Here is a 14,425-nt window from a genome sequence, read left to right as displayed (position 1 = left end):
AATCATCACAACTTGTAAGGTTGCAGATAGGCTCTGGTTCAGGTGATAGGGATGGGAGAACGCTCTCACCATCCCTATGTGAAGGGTATTCCATTAAAGGAATCCAGGGACTCGATGGTTTGGTCAGCCCCTGAGATGGGGTTGTGCCCATGCCTGAGTCCAGGGGGACATTTGGGTGGCTGAGTTAGCCTATTCCTGGCTTTCCGCTTATCCAGGTGTTCACCCTTGGCTGACCTATGCTGGTGCCCTGGGTCAGCGCTACCTGCAACAGTGCAGGAGCTAGTCGAACCAGAGCCTATGCAACCAGTCACTTTCTGTAATCAATAAAGTTGTGGCCTAAATTCTGCCAAAACCAAAAACCAAAATTTGAGTCATGTGTGAATTTATTTAGGGGAGAGGTTTCTGGGTCTGAGCACGCAAAGGTTCCATGTGAATCTGCCATATACATTGTTTATGTCATAATATAGATATACCGCTTGGTTGCAGGAAACCTCAAATAATAATAATAATAATAATAATTTATTATTTATACCCCGCCCATCTGGCTGGGCCTCCCCAGCCACTCTGGGCGGCTTCCATAAAAACCAAAAATACAATAAAATATCACATGTTAAAAACTTCCCTGAACAGGGCTGCCTTAAGGTGTCTCTTGAATGTCAGGTAGTTATTTATCACTTTGACATCTGCTGGAAGGGCGTTCCACAGGGTGGGCGCCACTACCGAGAAGGCCCTCTGCCTGGTTCCCTGTAGCTTTGCTTCTCGCAATGAGGGAACCGCCAGAAGGCCCTCGGCGCTGGACCTCAGCGTCCGGGCAGAATGATGGGGGTGGAGACGCTCCTTCAGGTATACTGGACCGAGGCCGTTTAGGGCTTTAAAGGTCAGCACCAACACTTTGAATTGTGCTCGGAAACGTACTGGGAGCCAATGCAAGTCTTTCAAGACCGGTGTTATATGGTCTCGGCGGCCGCTCCCAGTCACCAGTCTAGCTGCCGCATTCTGGATTAGTTGTAGTTTCCGAGTCACCTTCAAAGGTAGCCCCACGTAGAGTGCATTGCAGTAGTCCAAGCGGGAGATAACCAGAGCATGTACCACTCTGGCGAGACAGTCCGCAGGCAGATAGGGTCTCAGCCTACGTACCAGATGGAGCTGGTAAACAGCTGCCCTGGACACGGATTTGACCTGTGCCTCCATGGACAGCTGTGAGTCCAAAATGACTCCCAGGCTGCGCACCTGGTCCTTCAGGGGCACAGTTACCCCATTCAGGACCAGGGAATCCTCCACACCTGCCCGCCTCCTGTCCCCCAAAAACAGTACTTCTGTCTTGTCAGGATTCAACCTCAATCTGTTAGCCGCCATCCATCCTCCAACCGCCTCCAGACACTCACACAGGACCTTCACCGCCTTCACTGGTTCTGATTTAAAAGAGAGGTAGAGCTGGGTATCATCCGCATACTGATGAACACCCAGCCCAAACCTCCTGATGATCTCTCCCAGCGGCTGCATGTAAATGTTGAAAAGCATGGGGGAGAGGACAGAACCCTGAGGCACCCCACAAGTGAGAGCCCAGGGGTCTGAACACTCATCCCCCACCACCACTTTCTGAACACGGCCCAGGAGGAAGGAGCGGAACCACTGTATAACAGTGCCCCCAGCTCCCAGCCCCTCAAGACGGTCCAGAAGGATGCTATGGTCGATGGTATCAAACGCCGCTGAGAGATCCAGCAAAACTAGGAAACAGCTCTCACCTTTGTCCCTAGCTCGCCGGAGATCATCAACCAGTGCGACCAAGGCAGTTTCAGTCCCATGATGAGGCCTGAATCCCGACTGGAAGGGATCCAAATGGTCCGCTTCTTCCAGGCGTGCCTGGAGTTGTTCGGCAACCGCTCGCTCAATCACCTTGCCCAGGAATGGAAGATTTGAGACTGGGCGATAGTTGGCCATCGTGGCCGCATCTAAAGATGGTTTTTTAAGGAGCGGTTTAATAACCGCCTCTTTCAGCGGGTCTGGGAAGGCTCCCTCACGGAGGGAAGCATTCACCACCCCACGAAGCCCATCGCCCAGTCCTTCCCGGCTAGCTTTTATAAGCCAGGATGGGCAAGGATCCAGGAGACAGGTGGTTGGTTTCACTCGTCCAAGCAGCCTGTCCACATCCTCGGAGGTAACAGATTGGAATTGATCCCACTCAACTTGACTAGACAGAACTCTAGCACTCTCCCGCCCCGGCCCTGCTCCCACGGTGGAGTCTACTTCTTCCCGAATCTGAGCGATTTTATCTGCAAAAAACTTTGCAAAATCATTGCAGGAGAACATGTGGCCCGTACTGGGCCCCGATGTTGCAGGTGGTTCCGCTAAATTGTGAACCACCTGAAAAAGTCTCCTGCTGCTGTTTTCTGCAGATGCAATAGAGGCGGTGAAGAAATTCTTCTTCGCCGTCGCTATCGCCACTTGGTAGGCTCGACGTTGAGCTCTAACCTGTGTCCGGTCAGATTCGGAATGAGTTCTCCGCCACCGGCGCTCTAGCCGTCTCAACGATTGTTTCATTGCCCTCAGATCCGTGGAAAACCACGGGGCTGTCCGGGCTCCATGCAATCGGAGAGGGCGCTTCGGAGCCAAACAGTCAATAGCCCTGGTTAACTCCACATTCCAGCGGGCCACCAGGGAATCAGCTGAAAGGCCATCAACATGGGATAAAGCATCCCCTACCACTCTCTGGAAACCATTTGGATCCATTAAGTGGCGGGGGCGGACCATCCGAATTGGTCCCACCTCCCTGCAGAGGGGATGGGTCGCAGAGAAGTCCAGTTGCACTCTAAAGTGGTTTAGAGAACACAACTCAAATTCTGATGGGGAAATGCTGTTATTGTACAGTGCCAACACTAACGAAGAGTTTAAACGAATGCAAGCCCAAATGTGGTCAATTCAAACAAGAAAGGAAAGTGGGAGGCATCTAAAGAAATTGGTGTGGCTGCGTAAGGAGCTTATGGATAAGTTGAGATTTAAGAAGGGCATATATGAGAAATGGAAGAAAGGAGAAATCACAAAGGATATCACAAAAGAAAAGCAGTGCCCAGGGTGGTGAAAACAGAATAAACAATGCAAGGAGGGACCTGCACCCCAAGATAAGAAAAGAAGCAATAAGGGAACACCCACCTACTTTGAATGAATTCAAACCTTCAAGGGTACTAAAGGAGCTTGTGGATGTAATCTCAGAGCCTCTGTCTATAATCTTTGAGAATTCTTGGAGAACAGGTGAGGTCCCTATAGACTGGAGACGGGCAAATGTTGTTCCCATCTTCAAAAAGGGGGGAAAGAAGACTCCGGTATCTACCGACTGGTGAGCTTGACATTGATACCAGAAAAGCTCATAGAACAGATAATTCAACAGGTGGTCTGTGAGCACTTGGAAAAAGATGCTGTGATTACACTGGTACCTCAGGTTACGTACTTAATTCATTCCGGAGGTCCGTTCTTAACCTGAAACTGTTCTTAATCTGAAGCACCACTTTAGCTAAAGGGGTCTTCCGCTGCCGTCATGCCGCCAGAGCACAATTTCTGTTCTCATCCTGAAGCAAAGTTCTTAACCCGAAGTAATATTTCTGGGTTAGCGGAGTCTAACCTGAAGCGTATGTAACCTGAAGCGTATGTAACCCGAGGTACCACTGTACTAAGACCCAGCATGGGTTTCTCAAAAACAAGTCATGCCAGACAAATCTCATTCCTTTTTCTCATTCCCTGCACCTATTGGCCTCCTACTTTGCCACATGCCACATGCCTGATGTGGGGGTCCTACCTGCTGCCATGTGTCCACCCACAATTGCCTGTGAACCTAGGAAGCAGGCATGTCAGTGGGACATAGCAGAGGAGGATGTGGTGGTGATGGGGGACATTTTCTGTCTTGCCTCTAGTGGCAAAACATCCTGGGCTGGCCCTGAGCCATTCCCCCCACCCCCATCTCTCTCTCTCTCTCTCTCTGTATTTATGACCATGGGATCTCACTCAATAGTTCTTTAAGCTTTTTGAAATCAACCTTCTTAAAGTCCAGAGTGCACATCTGAGTGCACTCAACTTGCCCTTTCCATTGTAGAACAAATCTCAAGAGGACATTATCACTTTCTGCCAAGGTTCCCACTAATTCCACCTCACTGATCAGTTCTTTCCCATTGGTGAGCATCAGATCCAAGAGAGTCAATCATCGTTTCTTTCACTTTCTGGGGAATGAAATTGTCAGAATGGCAGTTGAGGAATTTGTTAGGCTTCCCAATCTTGACGGAGTTTGAGATCCAATAGATATCAGGGTAGTTGAAGTGAAGTCCCCCATGACTACTGTATCTCCTTTTTGAATGTTTGGTAATCTGCTCAAGGAAGGCAGTCATACTCCCATAATGAAGTCACTGTTGTTTCCCTCCCTCACAATTTTTACCCCAGTGCTCTGTGTTCTATGCTGCAAACCATAGATCTCTACATATGTATACACATCCTTCCTATTTTGTATACCTTCTGAATAGATTATACCGCTCAATTACTACCTTCCAGTCTTATCCCACCAGGTTTGTAATGCCTACTAGATCATATTTGCCACCCTGTGTTCAAGAGATCAAGTTTGTCTTGCTTATTTCCAATGCTCTGTGCATTAGTATAGAGACAACAGAAACAATGTGCCATTCCTTCCAGCTGTTTCCTTCTTGTTTTTTCCTGCCCGTTAGTAGGTTCCTTTAGCAAGACCTCAGTTTCCAGTACATCAGTGAAGTTATTGCCCTCAGTACTTAGTGCCTCCCTATGCTCTGAAATATTGTTTTATTGGCTTTCATCTCCAGGAGTTGCCTCCTCAAAGAGGCAAATAGCTTTGCAATTTTGAGAATTTACCCCAATTAGCTTTTGCAATCTTTGAATAAATACTTCAGGTTTGAATCTGTGGGTAAAGCACTGAAGCAGTTTGTGGGACGTCATTTCCCCCTATTGCTTCAAATTCAGGGTTTATGAAAAGTAGGCTATTGTGAAAAATAGCTATATTTTATCAGCTTTTAATGTGTTCTTAAAAAAACACTGATCTACAGAAAGGTCAACAATGTTTGATAGCAGAATCTTAAAAGAAAAGAGTGTTATCCCAAGGTAGTTAACACAAAAAACTGACCCGCCTTTGTGTTTTATAGTTTAAACTGAAGAAATTATACAGTTAAGGAATTCATTAATCCAACTTTCTATCAGATGATTGTTGATTAACTTAGGCTCATTCTTCCCATAGTAACTGAAAGACAAATGGGGCACTCTCTTGAAAGGATTAAATAGATGTGATATATTTTAATCTCCAGAAAGGATTGGATAGATTAGAGAACATTGTTTCTTCCCTCTAGCTGGCTTTACTGCTCTTCAGAAGTTGATAAGGTATCATTGAAATAACAAATAATATTGAATTCACGCTTTATAAACTGAGATTGCACATTAGCAGGGGAATGGATTTGAATAACATTTAATCCATCTCCTCTCTTGTCACATGTAGTAGTAGTAGTAGTAGTAGTAGTAGTAGTAGTAATTTTATTATTTATATCCTGGCCACCTGGCTGGGTTTCTCCAGCCACTCTGGGTGGCTTACAGCATATATAAAAACATAATAAAACATCAAACATAAAAAACAGAATATCTTATATAAACCAATAAATCAAATAATAATAAACAGTTTACAGTTACAGATAGGTAGCCGTGTTGGTCTGCCATAGTCAAAACAAAAAAAATTCCTTCCAGTAGCACCTTAAAGACCAACTAAGTTAGTTCTTGGTATGAGCTTTCGTGTGCATGCACACGAAAGCTCATACCAAGAACTAACTTAGTTGGTCTTTAAGGTGCTACTGGAAGAAACAGTTTACAGTTATACCCAAATTAAAACAACTGCCAACCCCAACTAAATAGTTAACCAACCCCAACCCAACAAAAACAAAACAGAGGAACCAAAATTAAAACCATTTAGAACATTTTAGCCAGTTGCCTCAACCAAAGAATTGTTCCAGCAATGTCCCAGGAGCCTCTTTTAGCTGTTCAGGGTGAGTCTGGGCCTTGCCCCTTAGGCCAGGTGGAAACAGGACTTACAGCAAGGAGCGGTCTTCCTTCCAGCATTCATGGCAGCAGGACAGTATAGTGAGACACCATCTGCATTAACTTTAATACAGTCATACCTCGGGTTAAAGATGCTTCAGGTTGAGCGTTTTCAGGTTGCGTGCCGTGGTGACCCAAAAGTAATGGAACGGGTTACTTCTGGGTTTCGCTGCTCGCGCATGCGCAGACACTCAAAATGACGTCATGCGCATGTGCATTAGCGGCGAATCGTGACGCGCAGACGTGGGTTACGTTCTGCTCGGGATGCGAACGGGGCTCCAGAACGGATCCCGTTCACATCCAGAGGTACCACTTTAACAGAAATACACTCAAGTGCATCATAACTGTGCCTGATAAGTTGATAAGATAGATGATAAGATAGATAAGATAAGATAAGATAAGATGATAAGATAAGATAAGATATTCTCCATCCCACTAACACATTTAAAAGGCTGTAAAACGTTAATTGGGACGCGGGTGGCGCTGTGGGTTAAACCACTGGGCCTCTTGGGCTTGCCGATCAGAAGGTCGGTGGTTCGAATCCCCACGACGGGGTGAGCTCCCGTTGTTCGGTCCCAGCTCCTGCCCACCTAGCAGTTCGAAAGCACATCAAAGTGCAAGTAGATAAATAGGTACCTCTCCAGCGGGAAGGTAAATGGCGTTTCCGTGTGCTGCTCTGGTTCACCAGAAGCGGCTTAGTCATGCTGGCCACATGACCCGGAAGCTGTACGCTGGCTCCCTTGGCTAATAAAGCGAGATGAGCTCCGCAACTCCAGAGTCGGCCACGACTAGACCTAATGGTCAGGGGTCCCTTTACCTTTAAAATGGCTGCTTGAAGAGAAACGTAATGAAGGTGTCAGGAAAAGCGTTGCACCAACAGGGGGCCACCACAGAAAATGCCATTCTTGTGCTGACATCCTCCAGACCTCTAATGAGAGAGGCATCCAAAGAAGGAGCAGCTGGATCTGGTCCACCACTACCTGTTCAAGAATCCTGCCCAAGAAGGAGAGATCAGCAACTGGCCGGTAGTTACCGGTACTTAGATTTTCCAAATCTAGGGAGTGTTTCTTAAGGAGTGGTCTTATCCCTGCCTCCTTCAAGCAAGCAGAGACCACCCCTCTTGCAGGGAGGCATCAGTCACCTCCCTGGCCCAGGTAGCTGTCCCCTCCCTGGTAGCTTTTATCAGACAAAGGGGCAAGGGTTTAGAGCGCTGACCAATCCAGGCACCTTGTCCACATCTTCAAGCCTATCAGCTCATTCTCTGTCATTGTTTCAGGATCATCTGCACAGAAACAGAGAAGCTGTAATAAAGCAGCCCCTTTTCATGGAACTCCTGAACTGGAATTGATGAAAAAAACTTGGGAAAAGGTAGAAATTTAAGTAAATAACAGTCACAATTGTATCTTGACAGTGCATTAAATGTTCTTTTTGCGCTTTTCACATTTCATTTATGGTGTACACTTAATCTGATTGCCTTAGGTTACCTGTAGGTGTTATATATTAATGTCCCAACGAAATTTCTGCACAAAGAATTTTTTTGGAAAAGAAAATGTTTTGCTTCAAAAAGTAAACATGCAAATCAGTGGAATGCATGCGAAGTCCTATATTTTCAGTTTCCTGACGTGAATTTGTTATATTGTGACCAGGGACGAAGCCAGTCTGGTCTGGGGCTATTAATTTGTGTAGGGAAAGTTTTTAGGCGGTTAGCCAAGATTGATGTGAATATCTTGTAGTCTTGGTTTATTAATGAGATTGGGCGGTATGAGAAGTCCTATATTTTTGTAAACATTTATTAACTTTGCAGAATTTATTCAAGCTACAATATATGAAATGTGGCTGAACACCCATGCTCCTCTCCTAGGATATGTTGACAGACGTAGTGTGAAAAGCATCTTTACAAACATAAATACCTGAAACTGGTTCTCCCCCAAAAAACCCCAACACTGAATTCCTGTGAACATTTTATTGAGTGTAAGCGCAATTGTTTCAGTGAGACTGCCTAAAAATCTATATATGAATGGGCCATGAGATGCTGAGAATTCCTGTTTCTCTCCCACTTAAATAGTTTCACATAGAATCATAGAATTGTAAAGTTTTTTCTTTATAAAGTTGTTGCGGACGTTTAACAGCATATTTATTAATGCGGCGCAGCTGCACACCTTACCACTCTCTCTTAATATGACCTTGGGAAGAATCCTATACAGTCATACCTCGGGTTGAAGTAGTTTCAAGTTAAGTATTTTCGGGTTGCGCTCCACAGCAACCCAGAAGTAACGGAGCGTGTTACTTCCGGGTTTCGCTGCTCGCGCATGCGCTCAAAATGATATCACGTGCATGCGTGGAAGCGGCAAAATTCGACCCGTGCACACACAGACACGCAGTTGCATCTTACGTTTACTTCAGGATGTTTATGGGGCTCCGGAACGGATCCCGTTCGTATCCAGAGCTACCACTGTACAGTCATACCTCTTGTTACCTTTGGTTCAGGTTACGTCTTTTCAGGTTGCGTCCTGCGGTGACCCGGAAGTAACGGAATGGGTTAGTTCCGGGTTTCGCCGCTCGCGCATGCGCAGATGCTCAGAATGACGTCACGCGCATGTGCAGAAGCGGCAAATCATGAACCGCAGGCGCGGGTTGCGTTCTGCTTATGATGCGAACGGGGCTCCGGAACAGATCCCGTTCGCAAACACTGTATTAAGATCCACTGGGATGAGCGGGGTTAGGATGCAGCAGTTCTGCAGCTGAGCTGCCAGCTTAACTCCTTCTTTATTGGATCATCCAGAGATATTCTGGGTGTCGCCCCATCCCATCCCATCCCAGCCCAGCCAAAATCAAGCTAGCCAAAAGGATGGTGTTCCTTGAGCACCGTTTTAAAGGCTTGCTTTTACCCTCTGCCAGGCTTAAACTGACTCAGCCAGCTGTCGCCCTGCTCTTGAATGGAGTTTGGATATGCTGGCTTTATTTATGCTGGCTTGCTTTACGCCAGCTTCTTGTGTATAGGATTCCTGCCTTAATGTGCTACACAGCTAAAGATGCAGGGTTACTGTAATGGAATTGTGAGACCGAAAAAGACGCTCAGCCATTTACAGGTCTTTAAAGCGAACTATGCGTTACATGTGTGGGACGCAGGTGGCGCTGTGGTTTAAACCACTGAGCCTAGGACTTGCCGATCAGAAGATCGGCAGTTCAAATCCCCGCGACGGGGTGAGCTCCCGTTGCTCGGTCCCTCCTCCTGCCCACCTAGCAGTTTGAAAGCATGGCAAAGTGCAAGTAGATCAATAGGTACCGCTCTGGCGGGAAGGTAAACGGCGTTTCCGTGCACTGCTCTGGTTCACCAGAAGTGGCTTAGTCATGCCGGCCACATGACCCAGAAGCTGTACACCGGCTCCCTCGGCCAGTAAAGCGAGATGAGCGCCGCAACTCCAGAGTTGTCCGCGACTGGACTTAACTGTCAGGGGTCCTTTACCTTTACCTTTTTATGCATTACATGTACCCACATACAGAGCTGGTGCCTCCCCCTCCCCTTTAGGAAGCTCTTTAAAAAAGGGCCATAGGAAGCTGAGAAGGAGGGCTTAATGCCTGTAGGACATTTCTTCAAAGGAAAATTGCTTAAGAAGCTGCCCTTTTGTTCTGCTGAAGGCAGAAAAATAGCCCAGGAGGAAAGAGTTAAGGAAATGTCAATCCTACCAGTGCTCTGCTCAGGATTCCAGCCTTCGTTTGCTACTTTGCATGAAACAAAAACAAAAGGAAGCCAGCCAGCCAGCGCTTCTGTGCATACATGTGCTTAATTTAAAACATAACTTGAGGAAGCTGCCTTTGCTCTCTCTTTACTAAACATTTCTTTCCTAAATGTGACTGGGGCTAGATCTACATTGATCTGTAAAAACACATTTTAAAAACCCTGTAATATCGCTCTCAATGCAATTTTCCATTGGTGATGGATTGCTGCTCTGCAGTGCCCTCTGGTGCCACATATTTATAAAGCCACTCCTGACCTAAGGGGGGGGGGTTGCGGGCTCATGCCCCCGATTACATTCTCGCGGGGCTGGCGCCAGCCCCGCGGGACTCAGGGATTTCCCAGTCTGATTATTATTCATTATCCCACAGCGCCGGCCAATCAGCTGGCGGTAGGGGCGGGCTTACAAAAGGGCACTTAAGGTCGGGGAAGCCCTGGCTCACCCCTTTTCTTTCCTTACAGCAGCTGCGGTTTTCCCCACCCACCCGCCCTCTAGGTTTGCATTCGGACTTTGCTATGGGCTTCGGCTGGTCGCCGCAAGGGGCCTGGTAGGAGTTTTTCCATTTGGCTAATTGGCTGTATTTTGGAAGCCACTTGGTTTTTTCGCCTACCTCGTAGCAAAACGTCACAACACCTTGGTTTTGGCGGTTAGGCATTGGCTGGGGTATTATTATGCAAATGAGTTGGGGGGGAGGAACGCCATCACCTCCCCCAAATCTTGAAGGGTAGTTAGTTAAAGGACTCCGGGGGCGTCGCCTCGTCCGAAACCTACGGAGGCTAGAGCCTAAAGCGCGCTCCCGAGCGGTAACCCCTTGGGGAGCGCCTAGAGATATGCATCTCGGGGGCTCCCCCTGTTGGTGCTTGACCCTTCCCAGTTATACCGGATAGTCTGTTAGGGCCAATGCCTAAAGCCAATACCACTCTGACCTGTAATCAATAAAGTTGTGGCCATTTTCGCCCATTAACCTAAGTTCTGGTGTCCGGTGTCTTTATTTATTCCATCCGTGGGAGGGGGCGGGAATCGCCACGCAATGCATTTTAACATTATAACTGACCAGTGTAGATTATTCCTGGGTAGAATCTCATTAGTCAAGGGGAGTAGAGTCCTCCAGATGTTGTTTGACTTCAAATACCACCTGTCCCCACTCCCAGTGACCAGGGATGATGAGAACTGGAGTCCAACAAAATATGGAGGGCACCATGTTGAGAAATGTTGCCCCAGATGCTTTTGCCTCTCTTCACCAATTGCTTTAAAAAATGTGTCATGTAAAACATGAGCAAAATGCTGTGTATTATTTGAATATTATTATGGTGAAGTTTCTTGATTAGGTACTTGTGTAGTGCTTAATTTTTATTTCCCCCCTCCAAACCTCTGATATTGAAAATCTACCCCTTTTATCACCCTGCCCTCCAGCTCTTTGCTCTAGTTAGTTTCGGGCAAATTAATATTCATAGTCATCACTTGTAGAGCAGGATAAATGTACTAGCCAAGAAACTAGCCAGTTTCTTTCAAAAAAATTCATTTGTCAAGGGGTGATTGTTGCGTTACAGCCTCTACATCCTGCACAATCTTTTTGGAGCGATTACACAAATGGACACAGTGAAAATAAATTGCGTGCATATATTGCGTGAGTTCAGTTCGGTGCCGAACGTCTTATACAGGTGGAAACGGAGAAGAGGGGGATTTAAAATGGGGATGGGTTTGGTGTTGTCTCTGTATTCTTACAGAATTTCCAGGTTTTTAAAGAAAATATACAATAGCATTTGTTCTTGCATTATGTAGTCAGGCCTCAGATAATTGAGGGCCTGAGGAGAATTTGTGTCCTGCTCATCTCTTTCAATATGCTGAAAATTGGAATTGCTGTTCATTTTTCAGGCTGGGCTGCTGGGCTCCTTCTTGTGTGCATTTCTGAGCTTTCTCCGGAATGCTTCTTTCTGACTTCCTCAGTGCCCACACATTTTCATTTCCTTCTCTCTCACTTCCTCTTACTCCCCCCCCCCCATAAAATGTTAAACCCCAGGGGGCCCAAGCCTGCTTTTATCATCAACCCATCCAAAGACTCTTCTTTCTTCTATCTAACTTATCTATATTTATAAGGTTACTTCTTCTCAAAGGCAAATTTGCGTCTGGCTAATGCCTTTCCTCAGCAGTGTTTCAGAAGCAATGATAAATAGGATGCGGTGTTCAACCTCCTGCTGATCTTCAATGGTTGCTGTTTTGTCAGCCTTTGGGTTGCAGATAATGAAGGCTAAGGGATGGACATGAGGTTTCTAGGCAGATAATCTGATAATTTGAATAGTTGCATGGGTGCCCTGGTAACACATTCAAACCCTTATTTATCAGTGAAACAAACACAGTTCTGTGAGTTAAGAGCCAGTCCTATGCATGCTCACTCCGAAGTAAGAACCACTAGTTTTGGTGAGACTCACTCTAGAATGGAAATCTAGCAGTGAGAGGCTTGTTCCATCTGATGTATATTTCTCTGCTGTCTACCGTAACTAGGCATTTGCGGATAAAATCATTTGCATCAATTGTGGTCAGTAAAAATACAAGGATGTATTCCTTGTGAGAGCTGGACCATAAAGAAGGTTGGTCGCCGAAGAATTGATGCTTTTGAATTCTAGTGCTGGAGGAGACTCTTGAGAGTCCCATGGACTGCAAGAAGATCAAATGCATCCATTCTTAAGGAAATCAGCCCTGAGTGCTCACTGGAAGGACAGATCCTGAAGCTGAGGCTCCAGTACTTTGGCCACCTCATGAGAAGAGAAGACTCCCTGGAAAAGACCCTGATGTTGGGAAAGATGGAGGGCACAAGGAGAAGGGGACGACAGAGGACAAGATGGTTGGACAGTGTTCTCAAAGCTGCCAGGATGAGTTTGACCAAACTGCGGGAGGCAGTGGAAGACATATTGCTTCGGGTTAAGTACTTTGCTTCAGGATGAGAACAGAAATCGTGCTCTAGCGGTGCAGCGGCAGCAGGAGACCCCATTAGCTAAAGTGGTGCTTCAGGTTAAGAACAGTTTCAGGTTAAGTACGGACTTCCGGAACGAATTAAGTACTTAACCTGAGGTACCATTGTACTCATTCGTTCTGTAGATGAATGAGCCAGTGGAGGTTTTTTGCAACTTTTGAATAGTTTGGAATTGTTTTCTGAAATAAAGAGCAAGCTGTTTCTGAAGAGAGCCAAAGTCCATCTTGGGCACAGGAAAGGCATAAGCTTATGTAGGAATCCAACTTCTCCAACTGTGGGCAGGTCCACCTTGGGATTGTGGTGCACCTGGATGGCGAGTTTGAAGTTTGATGGGTCAGATCCTGAGGCAAGAAGTTCTTTGTTCCCCACCCTACTTGATGGGTCGATTGAATGCCCACTGGCGGTGGACTCTCAGTGATTCACATTGAGTTTCGGGAGGTGGCTAAACATTTACTGTCCCGTCATTCTAGTTCGATTTAGGTAAAAAGTAATGCAAAGAGAGCTGCTCTTTTGTTCTTAACAGTTTCCGATACACAGAATTAGGAGTGGGTTGTCGAGAGTCTCCTCTGTTTAACTTCTAATTCAGAACTACCCCAGTGCACAGATTCTGGCATGCAGCAACTGTTGCTGTTTCTGAATCCGAGGGACCTTGAAGCTTAGAGGAGGAGAGGGCAGAACAAAATATTTGAAAATTGTTGTATTACACCATTACCTAATATCAATTACAAAATGCCCAAAGCTCATCACTTGAAGAAATCTTTACTAATCAACGTGTCCTTGGAAAACAGACAGGTCAAGTGCTACCTGAGTATTGCTAGGTAACAGACTTGACATTTTTCTTCGTCTTGTGGCAGTTAAGGAGAGAAATGCTTAAAATACCATTTAAGTTGCTCCCTGTAGCGTAATTACAGCCTTTTCAGTAAGTGAAGTAATTTTTAAATTATAGATTAGTCCAGTCATTTAATTTGATGGGAACAATTGTGGTTAATTTTACAATTCCTTATGCTACCAAAACAGTGACAAAAATGGTTTTGTATCTGCCTGCCTTTGCTCTAAAATGTCTATTAAAACAGGTGGTTGGTTGGTTGTGTGTTGTTTTTTTCCAAATTAGAAAAAGACAAAACTTTCTTTTGTTGAACAAACTTCTTAAGAAAGATTACTTGATCTGGGAACACAGATCAAAAAAGTGAGGCAGAGACTGCCTCTCATCCTGCTAGTACAGACTTGAGAACGTGCAAGTGAAGATATCTTGGAAATTTTGAAACGCTTTAACAAAAGGATGTGTGGAATGTGTGTGTTTGCAGGAAACTGTGTAGCACCTCCTATCGAAGACAAACACTGAGTGGTAACCCTTCTTTCTATCTGCCAATCTTATTTATTTATAAAAGTATTAATATATCACTCATCTAGAAAACATCTAGATGGTATGCAGCCTATATAAAAAGGTAAAGGTACCCCTGCCCGTACGGGCCAGTCGTGTCCGACTCTGGGGTTGTGCGCCCATCTCACTTAAGAGGCCGGGGGCCAGCGCTGTCCGGAGACACTTCCGGGTCACGTGGCCAGCGTGACAAGCTGCATCTGGCGAGCCAGCGCAGCACACGGAAACGCCGTTTACCTTCCCGCTAGTAAG

At 46.0% G+C, this 14,425-nt stretch overlaps 1 protein-coding gene across 8 annotated transcripts in view; it reads left to right on the top strand.

Annotated features, from left to right (window-relative positions):
- The window catches only part of ENOX1 (ecto-NOX disulfide-thiol exchanger 1), a 273,652-nt gene that overhangs the window by 136,774 nt on the left and 122,453 nt on the right, over window positions 1–14,425 (top strand). For 6 of the 8 annotated variants that reach the window (XM_028738100.2, XM_028738098.2, XM_028738101.2 and 3 more), the window contains one exon: window positions 7,364–7,455. The exons of the other annotated variants lie outside the window; for them this stretch is intronic. The gene's annotated coding sequence lies outside the window, so the exon portion shown is untranslated. The remainder of the gene's footprint in view (window positions 1–7,363; window positions 7,456–14,425) is intronic. 8 annotated transcript variants of the gene reach the window in all.

This window comes from Podarcis muralis, chromosome 8 (assembly GCF_964188315.1).
Source record: "Podarcis muralis chromosome 8, rPodMur119.hap1.1, whole genome shotgun sequence".
Taxonomy (NCBI): Eukaryota; Metazoa; Chordata; class Lepidosauria; order Squamata; family Lacertidae; genus Podarcis; species Podarcis muralis.
Note: the sequence above shows the minus strand (reverse complement) of the source record. Positions and strands in the feature narration are given on the sequence as shown.